General features: G+C 51.7%; 1 protein-coding gene and 1 long non-coding RNA gene across 3 annotated transcripts in view; one reads left to right on the top strand and one right to left on the bottom strand.

The window, feature by feature from the left end:
• The window catches only part of Rcan1 (regulator of calcineurin 1), a 79,690-nt gene that overhangs the window by 15,731 nt on the left and 42,979 nt on the right, over positions 1 to 20,980 (top strand). Inside the window, exon 1 of one of the 2 annotated variants that reach the window (XM_076549223.1) lies at positions 3,583 to 4,118. The exons of the other annotated variant lie outside the window; for it this stretch is intronic. The gene's annotated coding sequence lies outside the window, so the exon portion shown is untranslated. Of the gene's footprint in view, positions 1 to 3,582; positions 4,119 to 20,980 lie in introns of those variants that run through there. 2 annotated transcript variants of the gene reach the window in all.
• LOC121821790 (uncharacterized) lies at positions 730 to 3,560 on the bottom strand. The gene is made up of 3 exons (XR_006062681.2): positions 3,135 to 3,560; positions 1,850 to 2,119; positions 730 to 1,178 (listed from the first exon to the last, which is right to left on the bottom strand). It is a non-coding gene; the product is annotated as an uncharacterized LOC121821790 (long non-coding RNA).

Raw genomic sequence — 20,980 nt, 5'->3', positions numbered from 1 at the left:
CTCCGCTGCTGGTTGATTATCGCGTACTGTGTGGTCACCTGAAAACGGTGACTGCATCGTCTGTAATGTGCATGTTTTGGTCTCCTGTGCAGATCAGACCTCACCACTAAATTACAGATGTGGCCGGTGGGCGCCCCGCTTTACGGAGACATACTAACGTCTGCCCGTGGGCCCAACCTGTGGCACACTGTGTGGTGGCTCAGCCTACTCAGCCACGCTGCTGAACACCTTCTCGCTGTAGACCTTCTGCGGGATGAAAATACACGTGGGCTTCTTCCCCGGGACTTCGTGTAGGTCATGCACCCCCTAAAAAGTGCCTCCAGAATGTTCTATGAACTTCGTGTCCTCAACTGCAGACCTGAGCTGCCCAGTGGAACTCTGTGCATCCAGATAGTAATGTTCTGTGTAGTCCAGGGCAGTAACCGTGAGCCAGAAATGGCTACGAGAGTTTGGAATGTGCCATCTGGGACTGGGGGACCAGACTTACAATTCTATTAAATTTTCATGCACTTTATTTTGAGTTGGCACACTGCACTGAGCACTTGTAGCTGGTGCTTCTGGGAGGAACTGAATTTTAATTTTAAGGCGAGTTCATTTTCATTGCTGTTGACACATGTCGCCCAGAGAGGTTGAGACTGGCCCCAAATCACACAGCAAATTCATTACTGAATCCAACCTGGAAGTCTGGGCCTCTTATTCTTAGTCGTGAGCACCCCCCCCCCCCGCCCCTCTGCCCCCACTTCCCTCCGTGAATGGTACCCCTGGCCCCGTGTTGGCACGCCAGCAAATAGCACAGTGCACAGACCGCCCTGCGCTGGCATCTGCCCCGCGGATGTCTGGGTTGGCCCAGGTGTTTGTGTAAGTACTGAATTTTTGGCTTACGCCGCCACCTCACTCTCGTCCTGCGATAAGGCGGTAGCTGTGGTTCAGGTCCTGCCTCCTGGCTGTCCTTCATCCGAAGGCCTCTGCGTGCTCTGCAGTGGTGACCTGCCTCCTGGGCCCTTCTGCTCCACATCGGTAGAGCACCCTCTGGCAGCCAGTGTCTGCTGCGGACACTGGCCTCCGTGAGTCTGTGCTGAGGGGATCAAGAGTGCCAAGCCAGGCATGGTGGTGAGTGCGCATAATCTTAGCTCCCTGGCAGAAGGCGGGAAGGACAGCGAGGTAAAGGCCGTCCTGCGCTGCAGAGTAAGACCTGGGGTCAAAAGCAGGAAGGAGCGTCTCTGGAAAGCAGCCGAGACTGCCGTCAGTGCAGGACCCTCAGGATGGAGATGCCAAGCCTTGCCCACTCATCCCCTCTTCCCCTTCCTCCATCCAGTCAGCAGAGTGAGCCACCCTCGGAGGACGCGTCAGCCTTTTCTGGTGGATAAGAAGGCCGGCCACCTTAGGTCTGAAGGTTAGAGGGGGGGCGGTAGTGTGGTCGCATGAGTCTCTACCGAGTCCAGTTGCCCCTAACAGTGGGCTCTGGGGACCCCAGCTTGCCCACTGTCGGGCAGGAATTTATATTTTAGATTAAAAATCCCCAAAAGCACATGTGTTGATGCCTTGGTTGTTATTGAGAATTCAGCACTCAGTGTTTTATTTGTTTGTTTGTTTTGAGATGGAGGCTAGTTGGAGGAAATCGGTCAATGAGGATGTACCCTGAAAAGATGAACTTTGTCCCTGTCTCCTGGTGTATTCACACACTCATCCCTTCCTCCCACCCTTCCTGGCTTCCATACGGTGAGCAGCTCCTTCCCTGTGCCCTTCCCCATGATGCCCCGTGAACTGACCCTCTGAACCCACGGGCCAAAATAAACCTCTCGCTTTTTCCGTTGGTGCCCTCGGGTATTTCATCTGAGCGATGTCCTACCTGTGGTCAGTTAAGAAGTCAGCTCTTTGGGTGTGACAGGGACCTCGTCTCCCTTTCTCAGCAGCAGCTTCTGCAGGGGCTTGGATAACAGCAGCCACTTGTAGAGCCCAGCTCTGGGACTCACTTCCCCAACACGGGGATCGGTGCCGAATAAGTGAGCGGGGTGCGCCCACCCTTGGCAGAGCGGGCGCTGGTGAAAGGTCTCTCACAGCTGGATTCCGGTCTTTCCGCAGCTGTTGCTCAATTTTGTTTCCATGATCAGGGAAGAACCTTGAGGCAAGAAAGGCTTCAACGTTCAGTTATTTTTCCTTTCTCTTAGACACTGACCCTTTTTGTTTCCTGCCTCCCAGCATGCTCTCTGAGCTCTTCCCAGTTCTCTGGGTGTGGTAGTCCAGGCCTCTGGAGCTGGAGTCACTTGTCTGGTATTGCACAGCCAAGTAGTGTGTGTGTGTGTGTGTGTGTGTGTGTGTGTGTGTGTGTGTGTGTGTGTGTGTGTCTGGGGGGGGAGCGTTAGCTATGAACCCCCATTGTCTTATTTCAGAGTCCGTGTTCTTACCACCCCTTGCTGCCTGTCTGCTCTGGCCTGGCCTGTGTCTAGCCCCCAGGACCCCTGGGACACCCGTTTCCTGTGAGGACACTGAGGCCTGGGGAATGTGTCCGTGGAGCAGAACTGGCACCATTCATTCTTTCCCAAGCATTTGCCTCTGTCACGTCCACCTCCAGTCCCTCCGCTGTCCTGCTCCGTGCCTCCTGGGATGGTCAGTGTTAACTGTCCACTTGGAGCACCTGGTCCAGGAATTCATCCTCAGAGTCCAGCATGGAAGGCAAGAGTGCAGGGACTTCGTTTTCTTCCGTGTTGTGCATTTGGTTTTTAGGAGGTACCTGGTATTAATGTTATGTTTCTAGAGTCGAGGACAGGATCTGACTTTAATGCTCTTCCTAAGTATGTTGACACGCTGCAATTATGCTATACCTGTGTTCCTTAGAATTATTTGTTTCTCAGTATTGGTAGACCTGATGTGTTTGAAGAAGGTGTGCTTAAGGTGGTACTTTGTGACCACCCGGTTTCTTTATCTGATTGTTAGCTGAGGTAGGAAGCCCTGCCCACTGTGGGTGGCGCCATTCTCTGCTCGGATCCTGATCTGTGCAAGGGAGGAAGGGAGCTGAGCAGCAGCTTGTGTGCATCCTTGTCTGTGTCCAGGGTGGACGTGGCGTGAGCAGCTGTTTCAAGCCGCCAGCACCTTGACTGCCTCCCACCCCACCCCCACCCCGGGTTGGACGGTACCTGATCTCTGAGTCCCTTCAGTTGTTCTCCTTGGTGTCTTATCACAGGAGGAGAAACTGAGACACCCCCACATTACACTTTAGGGGCCCACAGGCTCCCGAAAGTGTGGCCGCTCCCCTTTGCTGCACAGAACACTATTTTTCTCAGGCTACAAGATTGTTCTCTTCCCACGTGTTTGCTTGTGGCTCTGTTGCCTCTTGTGGGTGGCAGTTCAGAGCCTTCATCTGTTCAGCTTCTGTTTGTTTATTTTAGGAGGCCCGCCTCTGATTCAAGGGCCAGGAGAGACATCCCTCTAAAGTCATCAGTCTATAGGGAACATCTCTGTCCCCTTTCTCCTTCACAACAGCTCAGAATCTTCTCCCTGGCCCACGATGCTGAATAACCATATAAGAGCACACTCCATCCATTCCAATTCCAGAATCCATTCCCTCCCTTCCAATTCCAGAATTTCAAAGCGAGTGAACACTAGCCTGCTTTCCTGTTTACTGTGGGACTCTGGGTCTGGCCGGGGCATTGGTCACCCTGGGGCATAAACCATGTATGTATCTGGCTGAACCCCCTGTACTGAGGGCAGATGGGATCCGGCTGAGCGTTCTAGACAGCTTCCATCTGTTTACTAAGCCTCATGCCCTCTCCGGACTCCCTGCAGCATTGGGCCTGGGGGAAGAGCTATCCTGTAACACAGGAGGTCACCCTTGTCTCCTGCCGACCGTCCGTCCACCTCAGTCAGTCCGGGCTGCTGAGGGCCACTGTTAGTGACGGGAAAGTGGAACATGCATTCGCCTTGCCCGACAGTGCTTCCCGACGCCCCAGATGGAAGACCGCGGCTCGAGATGACCCAGCCAGTGTGTTGGCAGAGTCCTGCCGGGACACCCCGACCTGGCAGCTACAGGCACCGTCGGCAGGTGGCAGTTGGGTGAGGGCCAGCCAGCAACAGGCTGAAGCGCTTGAACTCACCGACACTCGGCACCTTTACCAGAGACTGTGAGTGTGTCCCTGCCGTGCCTCCCTCTGACCAGGGCCCGCAGAGATCATCCTGTGACAGGCTTGGGGGACCTAGCAAAGTAGAGCCCATCAGCTACAGAAAGTCGGGGCAGAGTTTGTAGACATGTGGCAGGGGAGGGTCGAGCTTGTCTCGGGGAGGAGCATGCAAGCGTTCTTTCTCAGTGCCAGGAACACGGTGACAGCAGAACAGTCCTGTCCACGTTCCCTTCCCGTGGACATAGGGCCATGGCCTCCCGGGTGCCAATTAAGTCAAGCCACGAGGCTTTGCTATAATTATAGATTAATGTCTCAGGGGCAGTCACTAGAGCACGCTAGGGACATTACACAGGGAAATTTGGGCAGAGGGGAGCCGACCTCAGCCAGGAAGTGTGTTTGTTTCCCCCGGAATTGGAACCCACAGGTACAGATGGTCGAGCCTGTGGTTTGGTAGAAATGATTCCTTACTGAGAGCAAGGTTGGGTCTTGACATGGGGCAGTGGCAGGGATGCTCCCAGACCCAGGAAAGCGGCTCTAGTGGAGAGGAGGTCAGAGGTCGGGCCCGGGTGTGCTGGTACATACCGGCCCATTATGTATTAACCTCCAGCTAGGCCTTGAATTGGGAAGAGGGACTTTGCCCCCTCTGCCTCCCACCAGCAGTCCAGAACTGATCCTGAGACTTACCGAGCTTTATTTTATTTTTAGCATCATCCATGGCAGGGCCAAGGGAGCGTGGGCATGTGGCTAGTGCCACCATCAGGGACTAATAGTGGGACTGTCTGCCTGGCTGAAAAGTCACGTTCCAGCATGGGCACGTGGGGCATTCAGGAGGATGTGCGTAGGTTATTGTCAGATGCTACAACATAAGGAACCTCGGTGCCTGAGGTTTAGATCCTGGATCCACTTCCTTAAGGATTCTGAGGGAGCAATTGCACAGGACAATCTTCTAGTCCTCTTGTAACCTTCCTTCAGAGCGCCTTGCACTCAGGGACCATCAAGGATGTGACAGACCAGGCCCCAGTAGGACGCAATGGGCAGTGCTCAGTGGCTGGGATCAGAGCCTGGGAAGGTGCCACCACTGCTGCATGCTGGGATGGACGTGGAGACAGCACACACTCACAGGGATGCAGTTTAGAAAGAAGGGATTCTTTTTTTTTTTTTTTTTTGGTTTTTCGAGACAGGGTTTCTCTATGTAGATTTGTGCCTTTCTTGGAACTCACTTGGTAGCCCAGGCTGGCCTCGAACTCACAGAGATCCCCCTGGCTCTGCCTCCTGAGTGCTGGGATTAAAGGCGTGCGCCACCAATGCCCGGCGAAAGAAGGGATTCTTGTCGCTGCCCGGTCTTTGCTGCCTTCTGCATCCGAGTGTGTGAGACTTTGCACCGCACATCCACTAGCTCGCTCAACACATGCACATGCATTCCTTCCGGCAGCAAAGCCCACTCACAGAAGCACGGAGCAAAATGTGCATCTTCATGCGCGTCAGATGCTATTTCAGAATATAGTAGTTACATGTGACTTTTACCACGGATAAAGTGTGTGAGAAGGTGACTTTTCAGCTGAGGTCTGAGGGATGCGGAAGAGCCAAGCAGAGGGAGTGATCGGCCCCAAGGCCTCTGGCAGAACAACACAGGTGTGAACCAGCTGTGGTGCTGGTGTGAACAGAAGGCAGTAAACACAGGGCAGTGTGCAAGACTAAAGAGAACTTGATCATCTGCACCTTGGATCGGGGGTCTCCAGAGAACAGACGCAGCGGAACAGATGCATGGAGATGTGGGTAGAGCTGTCCTGTGGAGGTACACCTGTGTGGCTGTGTCTCACAGCCTGCCACCTGCCAGCAGGAGACCCAGACAGGTGTGGTGGCATTCCGCGAGAGTCCGCAGACCTGAGAACCAGTGCGTGCGGCTAGCGATGGCAACGTCCGCCTGAGGGTGGACAGGAGGTGGGGTCCCACGTGGAGAGAAGCGTGTGCAGACTCCCAGCCATGATTGGAGTTTTGCTTATTCGCCTTCTGTTCTGCCAGCCTTTGCTTTGCATGTACTTGAAGCTATAGATTCACCAGGTACATGCAGACTTGGAATTGGCAAAAAATGACCCTTAGGGTTTTCATTGTTAGATGCGTCTCTCTAAGCTTTCTGTTACTGTGACAGAGTCCCCGAAGTACTCACCTTGTAGGAAGAAAGGTTCGTTTTCATCTCCGAGTTTTTAGCAGCCCTGTTTGTGGTCAGGCTGACCTGCTGTTCTCTCTCCAGGAGAGCGCTACTGGCAGTGAGCAACCTAAGGAGAGCGCCCAGGTCCATCAGCTCCCAGCAGAGCCACACCTCTGCAGGGCCTCGAGGAGTCAGGCTGCAGCACCTCTTCTTTGCTAGGAATGCTTGGCTTTGAGCCTGTCTGCACCGTGCGCACAGCTGACCTGGGTCTCCCCTGACTGGTGGCTGGCTGGCTCTCACTTTCGCCTTTTATTCCGCATGTGTCCCTGTTTGTTTCCCGTGGTCTCTGGGACCGTACTTCCGTTGAAGTAGTTTTGGAAATTACTCCTTTCCCCCTGCAGTAGCCTGGCTGTTAAGATGGGGATTTCCTGTTTGCGTGGCTCTGCACAGGTGATGCGTCTGGTCTAACGCAGGCGTGCGTGTGGACCCAGTGTCTTCGACGTCTCTCGTTAGCTCTTCTAGCCAATGAACGAACATGCATCTACATTTCCCCGCTTTGGTATGAAGAGTGGAGCCTGCAAAGTCCTCATAGGGAGGGAGGCTGGGGTAAATAACCACCGGACTGAGCCAAAAGGGCACAGGTGAAGCCTTGGTGATCATTGGAAACTAAGCTCTTCTGGTTTCCCTTTTTAAGAAACAAGTATTTTAGACAAGAATAACTTTTAAGTGACTTAGCGTGAGTACAGTATGTATAAAATATTACAACATTCCACAGCGTGACCCTCACTTGGGATTGATTTGGGCCGTTCTCTGAGATGAAGCTGTTCGGTATCTCAATGCTCCTCCGAAGTCTGGTAGGGTTGGGCTCAGCAAGGAAAGCGTGTGTGTGTGTGTGTGTGTGTGTGTGTGTGTGTGTGTGTGTGTGTGTGTGTGGTGCAGGCTAATCCCCGGGCTGCCCAGGGCAAGCAAGTGCACGCCTCTGCAGTCCTCTGGAGACACCTGGCCAGGAGGCCGGTATTCAGGGAGTGATGGTGTTTGGGTATTTTCCTTCTCTGACTGACCCCTCTGCATCTTGGTGATCACCCCACTGTTCCTCATTACACCACTCACCCAGCAATTTGACGGAAACCTTAACGAGTGCTAACATCAACAGGACTGTATTCAGCACTAGAGCCCGGCTTTCCACAGCAGTCAGCGACTCAGCGATGGCTGGAGAATGAGTCACAGCAGAAAACCCTCTGCCAGAGGGATATGTCTGAGGTACCATTCACAAGAACCAAGTGTATTATAAGTCTTGTTCTTATTATGGGCACTGTGTTAACCACTAGAGTGCTGGTTTCCCCAGAGTTGGTCAGAACACTCAGAAAAACTCTGGTGCTAGAAGGCTGATTTTCATCCTCATTTGCTGTGAGGGTGTTTGGTGGATCCACAGGAAATGAGATGCTCTGGGATCTCTGGCATAACTGAGCTCCTGAATGTCTTCTGGGGGTCAGGGGGAGGTGTTCTCAGAGATAACGTAAGTACGGGGTGAGACCTAAGTTTGGTAAAAGATTTAAATGCAATAAATTTGGTAAAAGATTTAAATACAATAAATTGCTGCATCATGACAGAGTGTCCTGGGACCTTCTAGTGTCTTTTTAAGCTGTCTTGGCCAGCCTTGTCCTCAGGGGTCAGATGGGGGCTGCAGCAACCATGCTGTGTGGCAGCAGGGCCACCAGGAGGCTGTCCCAAGGGAGCTGAAGTGTACGCCAAAGCTGAAGCTCTCAGTTAGACTTTGTTATTGTGATTGCCACGACCCATGAACCGTGCTTCTGTGCGAACACCTGTGTGCGTGCGTGCGTGCGTGCGTGTGTGCGTGCGTGTAAGTGTGCAGGCTGGGGTGCTTTGTGAATGCATAGACTTCAGAGCTCTGCAGAGGCTGCTTTGGCCATGTGATCTGTAAGTTATAAACCAACCTATAGACAGAACAGAATGCCAGAGACCGGTGGCCTAAACAGCGGAACCTTCTCTTTGTTTGGGAGGCTGGAAGTCTGAGGTCAAGGCATCAGCAGGTTGGTTGTCTTGAGGCCTCTCTGTTGGCTGTGTAGCAGGCTGCTTTTGCTCGCCGTATCCTCACAGGCCGTCCATCAGTGCACACACATTTCTAGTGACCTTTGTGTACCCCAGCCTTTCTGTCTTGTGGAGATAACAGGTTGAATCCAGACCCACTTAGTGACCCGGGGTTAACCTGCCCCCTGATAAGACTCCAGCGCCCCGTCTACAGCTGGCGGCGAGGGTGTGAGTGCTGGGTCGGAAGGAGCTGCTTGTATGTATACCACTCTAACACAACGCCCAGAGGCACAGCTTAGGGGATGAGGGTTCACTCTGGCTCGGGGTCTCAGGGGACAGAGTCCACATGACAGGGGAGGAGCGGTGGCAGAAGTGGGCTCGTCTGTGGTGGCAGAAACATGGCAGGGGTTTCTCAGATCTCAGCAGGTCAGAGAGCAGAAAGCTCTGGCTAGAATGAGAAATGGCGGTTGCCTCCAGGCCGACCCCCAGGGATGCACAGGTTCTAGCAAGGCCACCTGTCCCACAACTTCCCCAGACAGCGCTAGTTGCCGGGGACCAGGTGTTCAAACACGCGGCCTATGATGACCTTGCATGAGGCAAGCTGTCATTGGGAACAGAGAGACAGGACTCAACTCAGCTGTGAGGGTGACCTGGGCTCTCCAAGGGAAAACCAGAATACCTGCCGGACTTTATTAGCAAACAGTCTTATTTCTGAAATAAAAATCACACCAGCGTCCACACAGCTGGTCCCAGGCTTCCTTCTCCAGACCCTCACACAGCTTCATAGGAAATGCTACGTGTCTGAGGAGTTCCACATCCCCTGCCTGTGTGGGCATAGCTGCTTTTTTCTTTTTTAACTTAAATTTTATTCTAAAAATGTGTGTGTGTGTGTGTGTGTGTGTGTGTGTGTGTGTGTGTGTGTGTGTGTTGCGGGGGTGGGATGAGGGGGGTGCATGTGAGTGCAGTTGCCCACAGGAGCCAGAAGAGGGCATCAGATCCTCTAGAGCTGTTACGGAGGCTGCCGTCTGCTCAGTGTGATTACTGGGAGCTGGGATCCTCAGTAAGAGCAGTACACGCCTTTCACCCCTGCGTTCTTTCTCCAGCCCCCAAGAGCCTCAACGTCTTTTTAAAAAATATTTATTTTATTTATGTGTGTGAATGTTTTGCCTACATGTCCCTGTTTGTCTAGTGCCTAGGGAAGCCAGAAAAGGTCATCAGATTCCCTGAAACTGGAGTTATAGGCAGTCGGGAGCTGTGGGTGCTGGGAATTGAACCTGGGTCCTCTGCAAAAACAAGTGCTCTTAACCACTGAGCCACCTGTCCAGCTCCTCTCCTGCACCTCTGAGCCACAGCCTCCTGAGGGTCGCGTCTCCTGTCCCTGAAGTGCTGCCCCCATAGAAGCCAGCTGTGCCCCTACACATCAGCCACATCTGGCTAGTCATGCTGGGGCTTCTCCAGCACATTCAGGACCTGCTCTGCACGCCACGGAACTTTCATGAACATTGTGAACTGGCTGCGTTGCCCTTCCAGATCCTCCTCAGCTCTGCTTCTGGCATGGCGGGGGCCCTTCTCCCCTCCAGTGCAGTGGGTACTACCTGGAATTCCTACACCATTCTTCCCCCTCACAGACCACTTCTGGGTCCCCAACACATCCCAGGCCCCTCCCCAGCAGCACGCTGGCCTCCACTTTGATCTTCTTAGCTGCCCTGTGGCACAGGTCACCTCTTGACAGCTCAGAACACCATCACTAAATGTCAACTGTGCCCAGGAAGTTGTCTTTTTGACCTCCCCAAGCACCCAGCACCTAAGACAGCACCTGGTTCTTGAATGAATGTCACACTGATAAATGTCCTCTTGTGGCTTCAGTGAGTCCGGGGTGTCAAAGGCTGAGAGCAGAGAGCCCTCTCCTGAGGCTCAGCCCAGCCCTGAGCTGGGAAGAGCCTGTGGGGTCCTTGCCTCATACTCGGGACACACCCAGGAAAAACTGCCTGCAAAGTGAAGCGTCTGGCTTACAGGTGAGCCCTGCTGGTTGATAAGGGATTCCTAGCTGGAGGGGTCACGGTCACTCAACTCTAAGTCTGCGTCCCTCCCTCCCTCCCCCTGCATTTATCGACCACTTTCCAACCGATCGTCCCTTAATTGCCTGTCACTATTCTCATTGTGACCCAGACTTTTCCTGGCCAGTGTTTTGGCTTGCTTGCTTGCTTGCTTGCTTGGTTTTGGTTTTTTTTTGTGTTTGTTTGTTTGTTTGTTTGTTTGTTTTTTCCTTAGAGTTGATGGCATGGATCTCTGGGAGTGACAGCTTCCTGTGTTCAGGGCTGGCTGGATGTCCCTCGCCAGTTTGGTCAGTGGAGAGCAGAGTTAGAAGCTTGGGGGCTGGGATCTCTCTCTGCTGTCACTGCACTCCCTCGCTCTGAGGAATGCCTGCCCATCGGGGGAGACAGCTTCGGGGTGCTGTTTGAGGAAAGCCGACTTCCCATCTTCTCTCTTCCAGCCGTGGGTTCTAGTTTCCCTGCCTCTCCTGGCCTTCTCCAGGACACTTCCAACAGTGTAGATGGGAAACTGTTCTCCCTTCTCTCCGCGGCCCCATTCACAGGCCTCCCCTGCAGAATCTGACTCCCGGGGCTTTGCTGGGTCCCCGGTGTGTGTGTGTGTGTGTGTGTGTGTGTGTGTGTGTGTGTGTGTGTGTGTGTGTGTGTGTAAGAGGGGTGATTGCAGGCCGTAGATAGGCAGGCTCTGGAGTCTTCCTGCGTTGTGCAATCTCAGACCAGCCATTCTCTCATCCGTAGAGTGGGATAAGCGCTACAGAGCTCTGAAGATCCCCCGAGACTAGACGAGCACCCTGGTGGGGAGCAGGAGGACGAGTGTATGCCGCCCGCCCACTGCGGGTGTCTGTGGGTGTTGACACCTGCAGCCACCACACCGCAGCAGCTCCAAGGAGCCTGTCCCTGCCACTTTTGCGAGCACTTCCTCAGGTCCCATGAGCCCAGGGAAGGACACGACTGGATCCCAGCCAGCCAAGTGAGCTGCAGTGATATTTTAGCAAGGGCCCCAGGCTGACTGTTCATTCAGTCACTCAGCCCTAAGCAAGAATGGATTCATACTTTCCATCCCCACAGGCCAGCCAGTTTCCATATCAGCCAGGCCTCAGGAAGGTAGAAGGACACACTGTCATTCTTTCCATTCATGCTGACCTGCTGCTGTCAGGCCTGCATGCCAGCAGGACTAGCTACAGGAAGTTGAAACTGTTGACCCTGCGGAGCAGCCTCGCCTCTGTACACTTGATGACAGATAAGATGGCTTGATGTGTCCCACTGGACTCTCCTTATCCACAAGAGCAAAACGCCAGCCACCCCTTTCTCCTTGGTAGACCTTGGCCACTTATCTTTATTTTAAGATGCCGAGGTAATCGTGGTTGTAGACACTTGGGGTCTGACAGAACTGGGGTGGCATTGTCCCCTCGAGCCCTGACACCTGGTGGTGTGGTGATTGTCAGAACGATAGCTGATGCCATGTGTTCCTTTCAGCTGGTGTACAGAGTGGAAGGGTAATTTGAAAGAAACGAAATGAGAATTCCAGTGTTCAGACTCATGACTAGACCAGCAGCCTCAACAGACAAAGATCGTACTCTCTGCCTGGTCCTGCCAGCCTCTGGTTCAGTTCTAGGGCATCATCACTGAGTTGGTCATGAGAGCTTGGTAAACATACACGTGGAGTCATGTGCCATGAGAACTGGGTTGGACTTGGGGCAGTTTATCCAGTGGTCTCAGAGTCTGGCTATGTGTCAGAGTCATGGAAAGAGCTTATGCAAAATTTAGATTCTGTCAAACACTTGGATTCTATTATCTCTGCTATTTGTGTGTGTGTGTGTGTGTGTGTGTGTGTGTGTGTGTGTGCATGCGTGTGTGTGTGTGTGTGTGTGTGTGTGTGTGTGTGTGTGTGTGTACTTGTGTGTATATGTGAAGGGCCAAGGGCAGCCGTAGGTGTCATTGACCTTTTCTGTTTTTGAGATGGCGTCTCTCACTGACTTGTAACTCACAGGCAGCTAGGCTGGCCTGCAGTGAGTCCCAGGGATCCACCTGGCTTTTTTGTTTTGTTTTGTTTTTTCAACTTGGACTCTGAGGATCAAACTCATACTTGCAAGGCAAGCATTTTCTTTGTCTGAGCAGTCTCCTCACCCAGCCCTGCAGTTCCACAGGCTCTCTGTGGGAGTCCTAACCAGCAAGCCAAAACTCTCTCCAGGGACCCACTTGAAGAACAAATCACTAAACATAGTTATTTTTTTTATCGACTAGTTATTTGTTGTTACTCGATGAGGAGGCAGCCTACTTCTGCTAACTCTTTGTAACCTACCTCACGCTCCTGCGAGGCGGGTGCAGCCCAAGGAGGCAGTTCTTTCTTCTCAGATGACGGTGCAGAAGGTTAAGGAGTCTCTCTCACACACCCCTTAGGATGGGTTCTTTGTGGGGCCCCCTGCAAAGCCTTCGCCTTCCTCTTCGCCTTCCTTCTGACCCAGTGCCCACAGAGGGACGCCTCTGAGGCCAGACTGGATGCTAGCACTTGACCTCAGGTTCGAAGTTCGCCCTCCATCTGCTGTCCGTGGCGACTGCGTGCCTAGGAGACTGGAATGTGTTGTTTGCTCTTCCTTGGCATCCTAGGGTGCCTGGCTGATAGCTGCTCACAGTGAGAGACTGGCTACCCTGTGCTCTCAGGCCATTCTAGGCTTCCTCCTACAGGAGCCTGCATGGCATGCCAACATACAAAACAAGCCAATGTCCGTCTTCCGCCCCAACTCTTCCTGAAGGTTCTGACTGAACATCCCAGCTCAGTGCTCAATCAGATAGGTGGAATCTGGTTTCCAGATCGTGTCCAACCCCATTTTCAGTCACCACTAAGTCCAGTATGATTTCATGTGCTTATTCAAATTATACATTTTGGGTATGTGTTGGGCAGCGAGGGGTGGGGTGGGGGATGTCCTGGCAGCTAGAGGTCAGAGTGGTGCAAGAGTTTGCATTTCCATATCACTTGTCTCATTCTCTGAGATCTCGGCATGCTGACCTTCATACTGGCCGACCCTGGACTCTGCCCGACAACCCTGTTTCCTCATCTCTGTGGGTCACTTGGGGACGCGGGCAGGGCTCTCTGTAGGGCTCCAGGCCCGCTGTCCTTGCTAGTCCCTGGCAGGCTTTTGTCTCTTGGCCATTTCGTAGGACCTGGAGCCCAGCTTCGACAGTCCCCAGCGCAGTGCTGCGGTGTGCCGTGGTGCGGGTGTGAGCCTGAAGGGCCCGGCCGGCCGGGTCACTACACTTCCCTGACGAGATAACACAAGCCCCGGCTGTCTTTAGTCCCTAAGTTAACTGAGACCTGCAAGTCAGCAAGCAGGGCTAGCAGGTGTCTACCTCAGCAAAACCCAAATACCCCACAGGGCCGGCAGCCATGGCTCTGAGCAGGAAGGAACAAGGGGATGTGCCTCCTTGACATGCCTGGCACCATGTAAACCAGTTGTTCTCAAACTGTGGGTCCCGACCCCTTTGCAGGCTTGAACAACCTTTTCACAGCTGTTGAATATCAGATAGCCTGCAGATCAGATACCTGTATTACAATTCTTAACGGCAACATTACAGTTATGAAGTAGCTGTGACGTAATGTTATGGTTGGGATCAGCACACCATGAGGAACTGTGTTAAAGGGTCCCAGCGTCAGGACCTAGACCACGTCACATTGTGCTTTGGCCCCTGTAGGTCCTGCCTCTCTTGAGTGGCGTTTCTGTTTCTGTATGTCTTGTTGAATGCATCATGTGTTGTATCACAGGCCTGAGTTGGGGCCTCTCCTGGGAGTCTGCCCTTCATGTTGTACACTCTACATCGGCTCTTGCTAAGATCTGAGGCTAAGCTGCTCCCACCACAGCGTCCTTTCAGCCTCCTGAACTGACGTCCAAACCCCATGACTTCCTCCTCTCCTGTGGATTTGCCTTGATCTTGATGGGCTACATCCACATTAACACACATACCCCCAAACAGGAAAGAATGGAAAGTAAATTATGTAGTTTCTCAATAATATGTTTACTTGGTTGTTTTTCTTTGTTTTGATGCTGTTCAGAATCTCACTGTGTAGTCCAGGCTGAACTCAAACGTCCCATGATCCTCCTGCCTCAGCTTACATGCTGGGATTATGGGGGTGAACCACCACACTCCTCCCTCTTGAAAATACCTTAAAGCACATGTTCCCCCTTGCAGTACTTAAGGCATCTGCTTGTTCTCTGATGAGTCTTGATTTCTGGGGTGGGGTGGGGCTGGAGATGCTTGTTTCTGCTCTAATTTGACTGACAGAAGCCTGAGGTCCAGTCCCTGGCAGGTCTCCTCCTAAAACATCTCTCCACCTTGTCTCTAGACCTTTCACGGCCCAGTTCCTTGGGTCCCAAGGAACTTTTTAAAGTGTTCTTACATTCTTCCTTTATTTCTTCTATGGGATGGATTCTGGTGATGCTAGACCTCCTGAAGAAATGCTTAGGCTGGAGAGATGGCTCAGTGGTTTGCTCTTCCAGAGGATCCGGGTTCAATTTCCAGCACCCACATGGCAAGTCACAACTGTCTACAACTCCAGGATCCAACACCCTCACACAAACATACATACAGGCAAAACACAAATAAATTTTTAAAAAATTTAAAAAAAAAAAGAAATGTTGTCCACCTCTGACACTGTTTTCTATCTGTATGCTTTTGCAACACTGGTAGTTTTAACCATTTTCTAGCAACTGGGAAAGCAGCGTGAACTGTACCAGCCGCAACAGAAGTGACAAGCAGGGGTGACTGGAGGGTGATGGAAGGCCTTGGAGGGGCAGGGTCCTGAAACAGGAGAGGAAGAGGGCAGCTTCTTTGGGGAAGGAGAAGCAAACAGGAGGGCTAGCGGGAACAAAAGGAGCCTCTCTCTCTCTCTCTCTCTGGGAGGGAACAAGTGGTTGCTTCTTCTGGACTAGAGAGATGCACACTCAGATCAAGTCGAATTCTATGTAGTACAAGGGTAGTCTTGGAGTCGTGATGCAGCGGGGGTCATCTCTTAGGCTGATGCTGACCCAGAGCCTTGCAGACCCGTCTGGAGTTACATAGGGTGTGTTTGTAGTGGGACCAGTTAGCCTGGTTCCTAGCGCTGGTGTAAGACCCATGACCAAGAGCTGGATTGAAATGGGCACAGTCATCACGGTGATGGAATGCTGATGAGGGGATTCCATCAGGCACACTGTTTCCATCACTCAGGGTTACCACGAGAGACCAGCTAAGGGATCAGAACTGTGTCCAAATGTGTGACTTCATCTCTAGGTCTCCTGCCGCACTGAATCACCATTTCCATGCCGGTGCTTGTCTGAAGAAGAAGAAGAAAGAGCAAATGGAACCTGGAAACTGGGTGCCACAAGCCATGGTTCTCCACTGAACATCTTTCTGTGTCTATCCACACAATACACAGCATCTTTCCATGTATGCCCAAACAGCCACAGACCTCATCTTCCCATGTCCACACACACACAGCACACAGACAGCATCTTCTCATGTCCACACACACACAGCATACAGACAGCATCTTTCGTTTTGTTTTGTTTTTCAAGACAGGGTTTCTCTCTGTAGCTTTGGAGCCTGTCCTAGATCTCGCTCTATAGACCAGGCTGGCCTCGAACTCACAGAGATCCTCCTGTCTCTGCCTCCCGAGTGCTGGGATTAAAGGCGTGTGCCATCACCACCCAGACAGCATCTTTCTATGTATACAGCACACCGACAGCATCTTCCCATGTCCACACACACAGATATTCCCATGACCACACACACAGCACACAGACAGCATCTTCCCATGTCCACACAAACAGCACACAGCACACAGACAGCATCTTCCCTTGTCCACACACACAGCACACAGCACACAGACAGCATCTTCCCCTGTCCACACACACAGCACACAGTACGCAGACACCATCTTCTACCTCTGTATGAACAGTAGTTAGCTTCTTTCCATGTCATGCCAACAGCAAATAGCTCTCAGACACCATTGGTCCATGTCCACTCAAACAACGCTCAGACAGCATCCTTCAGCATCCACCCAAACAGCAAACACAGCTCAGACAGTATCTTTGGATCCCAGGTGTAAAACCAAATCCTCACCCAAGAAAGTGATTCTTGCATTCAGAATGTCTACTGATGTTTGCTGGGAACTGAAAGCAGATGAGCAAAATTCACACACTTCCATGGATGTTGGAGTTGACCAAGCTAGAAGAAGTATGAGCGAGCGAGCAAGTCTCAGTGATTGTGAAAAGGTTCATTTTAAATTTTTGATGTTGTTCTGAATGAAACATTTTCCAAATGAATTCTTTTTACCAAATCCTGACATAAATACTGAGCTGTCCCACTGTGCCTTGAAGCCCTACAATATGCTCTTTTGTACCCACTGAATCTTTTCCAGTGCCTAGAATGTCTATTTTATGGTTGAGGAAATCAAGCCAGGAAGAGGGGTTGGAATTGCACCTGGCCCCTACATTTTTGCCCAAGCAGCAGCAGCAGCAGCAGCTTCCAGGACCAACAAGAACGTGGTTGAACTCAGACTTCTGACATTCCAACTCCTCACTGAGGCAAGAGGAATAACTCCAGGACAAGGGTTTAATTCAGGGTTTTGTCTCCTGGTCATAGCGGAGCCATGTTCTCGTCTCATGGGCCTTTTCCATGTCCCTCAGATAAAATGTAGGTGAACTCTGCCCATGTTCCAGTCTACTGCGCTAAATGCCAGTGGCCACCTCAGAACAGCGGGGTACAGCCAGCCCTCTGTTTGCAGAGCTCTCACACCTGTGGGGTCAGCCAGCGGCAGCTCAGGAGGATGGAATGAAAGCTGGTGGCGTGTGCAGCTGTCTGCGCATGTGATTATTTTCTAAATAATACAGGTCACTAACAACCTGGATCACAGTCCTTTCCTGTCAATACTAGAAGTAGTTCAGAGATGACAGAAGAGCCGTGGGAGGGTGTGTGATGTCTGTGCAAATAGTCTGCCTCGTGTGAGGGTCTGGGTATCTGAGGGCTGTCTGGAGCTAATCCATCATGGATGCTGAGGACAGCTCTGCTATCCTCCGGTGATAGAAGAGGGCTTTTCTCACACTTGACGGATCATACCTTGTTTTCTTGGTTCCCAGTTATTGTCAGTCATTATTAAATTAGAGCTTGGGTAGGCATCAAGTAAAAGCAGTTTGCTGTAATTTGCCAAATTAAGTAAATTAACTTAATGATGTATTTTTAAGAGACTTATTTGTATTCTCTATGTAGTTCTAATTTAATTAATTGGTAATATTAAGGAAATTTAATTTCTTTACAGTAGTTTCATATTCCAACAGCACTGCTTGTGTTTAAGAAGTAGATACAGGCCGGGCGGTGGTGGCGCACGCCTTTAATCCCAGCACTCGGGAGGCAGAGCCAGGCGGATCTCTGTGAGTTCGAGGCCAGCCTGGGCTACCAAGTGAGCTCCAGGAAAGGCGCAAAGCTACGCAGAGAAACCCTGTCTCGAAAAACCAAAAAAAAAAAAAAAAAAAAAAGAAGTAGATACATTAATTGTTATAGGATATATGTAACCAGTTTTTAAGTAGTTACTTTTGTTTGTTTTTGTTGTCAGAATAATTGAACAACTATATCAGGAAACTAATGGCAGTGTGGTGCATTCAGTTGAGTCCCATGTGTTTATAAAGCAGTCACCCCAGTAAAACTGCCCCCTCAGTAAAACTGCCCCCAGTACAGCTGCCCCCAGTAAAACTGCCCCCAATACAGGTGCTCCCCAGTACAGCTGCCCCCAGTAAAACTGCCCCCAATACAGGTGCTCCCCAGTACAGCGGCCCCCCAGTACAGCTGCTCCCCCAGTACAGCTGCTCCCCCAGTACAGCTGCTCCCCCACTACAGCTGCCCCCCAGTACAGCTGCTCCCCCAGTACAGCTGCTCCCCCAGTACAGCTGCTCCCCCAGTACAGCTGCTCCCCCAGTACAGCTGCTCCCCCAGTACAGCTGCTCCCCAGTACACCTGCTCCCCAGTACAGCTGCTCCCCTGTACAGCTGCTCCTCAGTACAGCTGCTCCTCAGTACAGCTGCTCCCCAGTACAGCTGCTCCCCCAGTACAGCTGCTCCCCAGTACACCTGCTCCCCAGTACAGCTGCTCCTCAGTACAGCTGCTCCTCAGTACAGCTGCTCCTCAGTACAGCTGCTCCTCAGTACAGCTGCTCCTCAGTACAGTTGCTCCCCCAGTACAGCTGCTCCTCAGTACAGCTGCTCCTCAGTACAGCTGCTCCTCAGTACAGCTGCTCCTCAGTACAGCTGCTCCTCAGTACAGCTGCTCCCCCAGTTCAGCTGCTCCCCCAGTACAGCTGCTCCCCAGTACAGCTCCCCTCACTCTTTACTCTTTCTCACCTGCTCCATGTTTGTGGGTCTTTGTGTGCAACTAGCACAGTCCGTGATTAGAGAAATGATTCTTTTCAAAAAGAGAGAGAGAAAGGGAAAGAAAAATCCTTGATACAGCGTTGTGTGCTTCTGCTAAAAGCATGTGGCACATCTTTTCATATTATGTTAAACGCATGTTCCCCGAGTGTCACATGAGAATCATAGGTGGGTGATGGCCACTGTAACTAGAGTTTTCCTGCCTGGCCCACAGTCAGGACAAATCTCTGTCACCCGCCAGTCCCACAGCCGCTCAGACCCAACCAAGTAAACACAGAGACTTATATTGCTTACAAACTGTATGGCCATGGCAGGCTCCTTGCTAACTGTTCTTATAGCTTAAATTAATCCATTTCCATAAATCTGTGCCTTGCCACGTGGCTGGTGGCTTACCGGCGTCTTCACATGGTGCTTGTCATGGCAGAGGCTGGCAGTGACTCCTTCCGCCTTCCTGTTCTTTCTTTTCTCCTCTCTGTTAGTCCCGCCTATACTTCCTGCCTGGCCATTGGCCAATCAGTGTTTTATTTATTGACCAATCAGAATAATTTGACATACAGACCATCCCACAGCAGGCCACTTTCTATTTTAGTTTAAAATTATGTTGCTGGGTTCATCGTTGACTGCATGTATCATGTTTTTATTTCAAATGCTCATCAGAAAGGGGGAGGGGCTGGCTCTCAGTTGTCAGACTTGTTCAGGAGGTGAGGCAGGATGCTCTAAGCCCTAATGCAGATCGCCAAGATGTCATACCTACCCTGTTCTCCTTAGTGGACCTCTGCCCACCAGTACCGAAAGCGATGGGAGTTCTTCAAGCACAGTAAGACGACTGAGGAGCATGAGTCACCTAGCACGTCTGTGGACAGTCAAACCCTAACTCTGTATATTGTCCACTGTCAGCCAGGACATTTCCACAAAGTCTATGAACATCTCCCATTCCTAGAATCCTAGGGCTGTAGACAGGCCATTCCTGTGAACGAGGTGGCTGAGTTCTGATGTGGTGACGTGTTTCTCAGATGCCAGTCTTCCTCTCCAGTGCAGTGGGCATTGAGGGAGTGCAGGAGAACTTCCTCTGGGGACTTCCGGAGCCAGGAAGGCCTCCTTTCGCCATCCTCCTTATTTTCCTGGCTCTCTTTGTTTTCTTTGGCTCAGATTTTCCCTGTAACATTTTTGACTCTATATAGATATGTAGAAAGGAAAGGACATTTCCCCCGACCCTGTTTGGGGTCCATTAGGAGCTGGAGAGATGGCTCCATGGTTAAAAGTGGGTACCACTCTCGTAGAGGACCTGAATTTGGTTCCCAAGACCTACATTGGGTGGCTCACAACTATAACTCCAACTTCAGGGTCAACACTATAATTCCAGCTGCTGGCCTCAGTGGACAACCACATGCATGTGCGTGCGCGCGCACGCGCGCGCGCACACACGTACACAACTAAAACAATTAAAAGGCATCTTTTAAAAAGATTTCTGTGGTTGTACTTAATGAAAGTTGTGCTCCCCAGGTCCAGGCTGGGGCCTTGACCTCCATCACCCTCACCATCAGTCTGCCCCAGGGTTCCAGGATAAGTGATGGAATTCCCACCTGACTTCATCCTCTTTCCCTCCATCCTCCTCACCTCCACTGAGTCCCACAGAGGTCCCTGAGGGCAGATCTCGTCCCAGTTTCTTTTCAAAGACTGGGTCTGAAGGAATTCTGAATGGGCCTAGGCAAAGCCTCTTTGAGACAGGAATCCACACCTACCTCACAGCCAGGGTGAGAAATTGAAGTATGTGCGTGAACACCTGGCACAGTGCGGCACACCCGCACTTAAACTGCAGGATTCTTCCTCCTTTTCCTTCCTTCTGGCTCCAAGTGCTCTCCTCCCCACCCACACCTGTTCATCCAGATGTTCTCAGCAGTGCCCATGTTAAGTCTGCACAAGGGCAGGACCTCCCTCAGTGTGGGGCAGAGGCCTCTGCTTCCCAGCAGAGCCCTATTCTTCTTTCTACGGACTGTGATTACAACATGGTATTCATCTAGGACATGGTAGTATGTACTGTATCACTTCAGAATCCAGGAGGCCATGAGGGGTTTAGTATCGTGTTAAATTATTGGTGTTGTCTTCCTTATTATTATTTGTATGGGTGTTTGCCTCCATGCATGTCTGTGCCCACAGAGGGCACTGGATTCCCTGGAACTGGGGTTACAGATGGATAAGCCACTATGTGGGTGCCAGGAACCA

The sequence above is a fragment of the Peromyscus maniculatus genome, chromosome 12 (genome assembly GCF_049852395.1).
Source record: "Peromyscus maniculatus bairdii isolate BWxNUB_F1_BW_parent chromosome 12, HU_Pman_BW_mat_3.1, whole genome shotgun sequence".
NCBI lineage: Eukaryota > Metazoa > Chordata > Mammalia > Rodentia > Cricetidae > Peromyscus > Peromyscus maniculatus.
The sequence above is the reverse complement of the archived record's forward strand: the minus strand, read 5'-3'. Positions and strand labels throughout refer to the sequence as shown.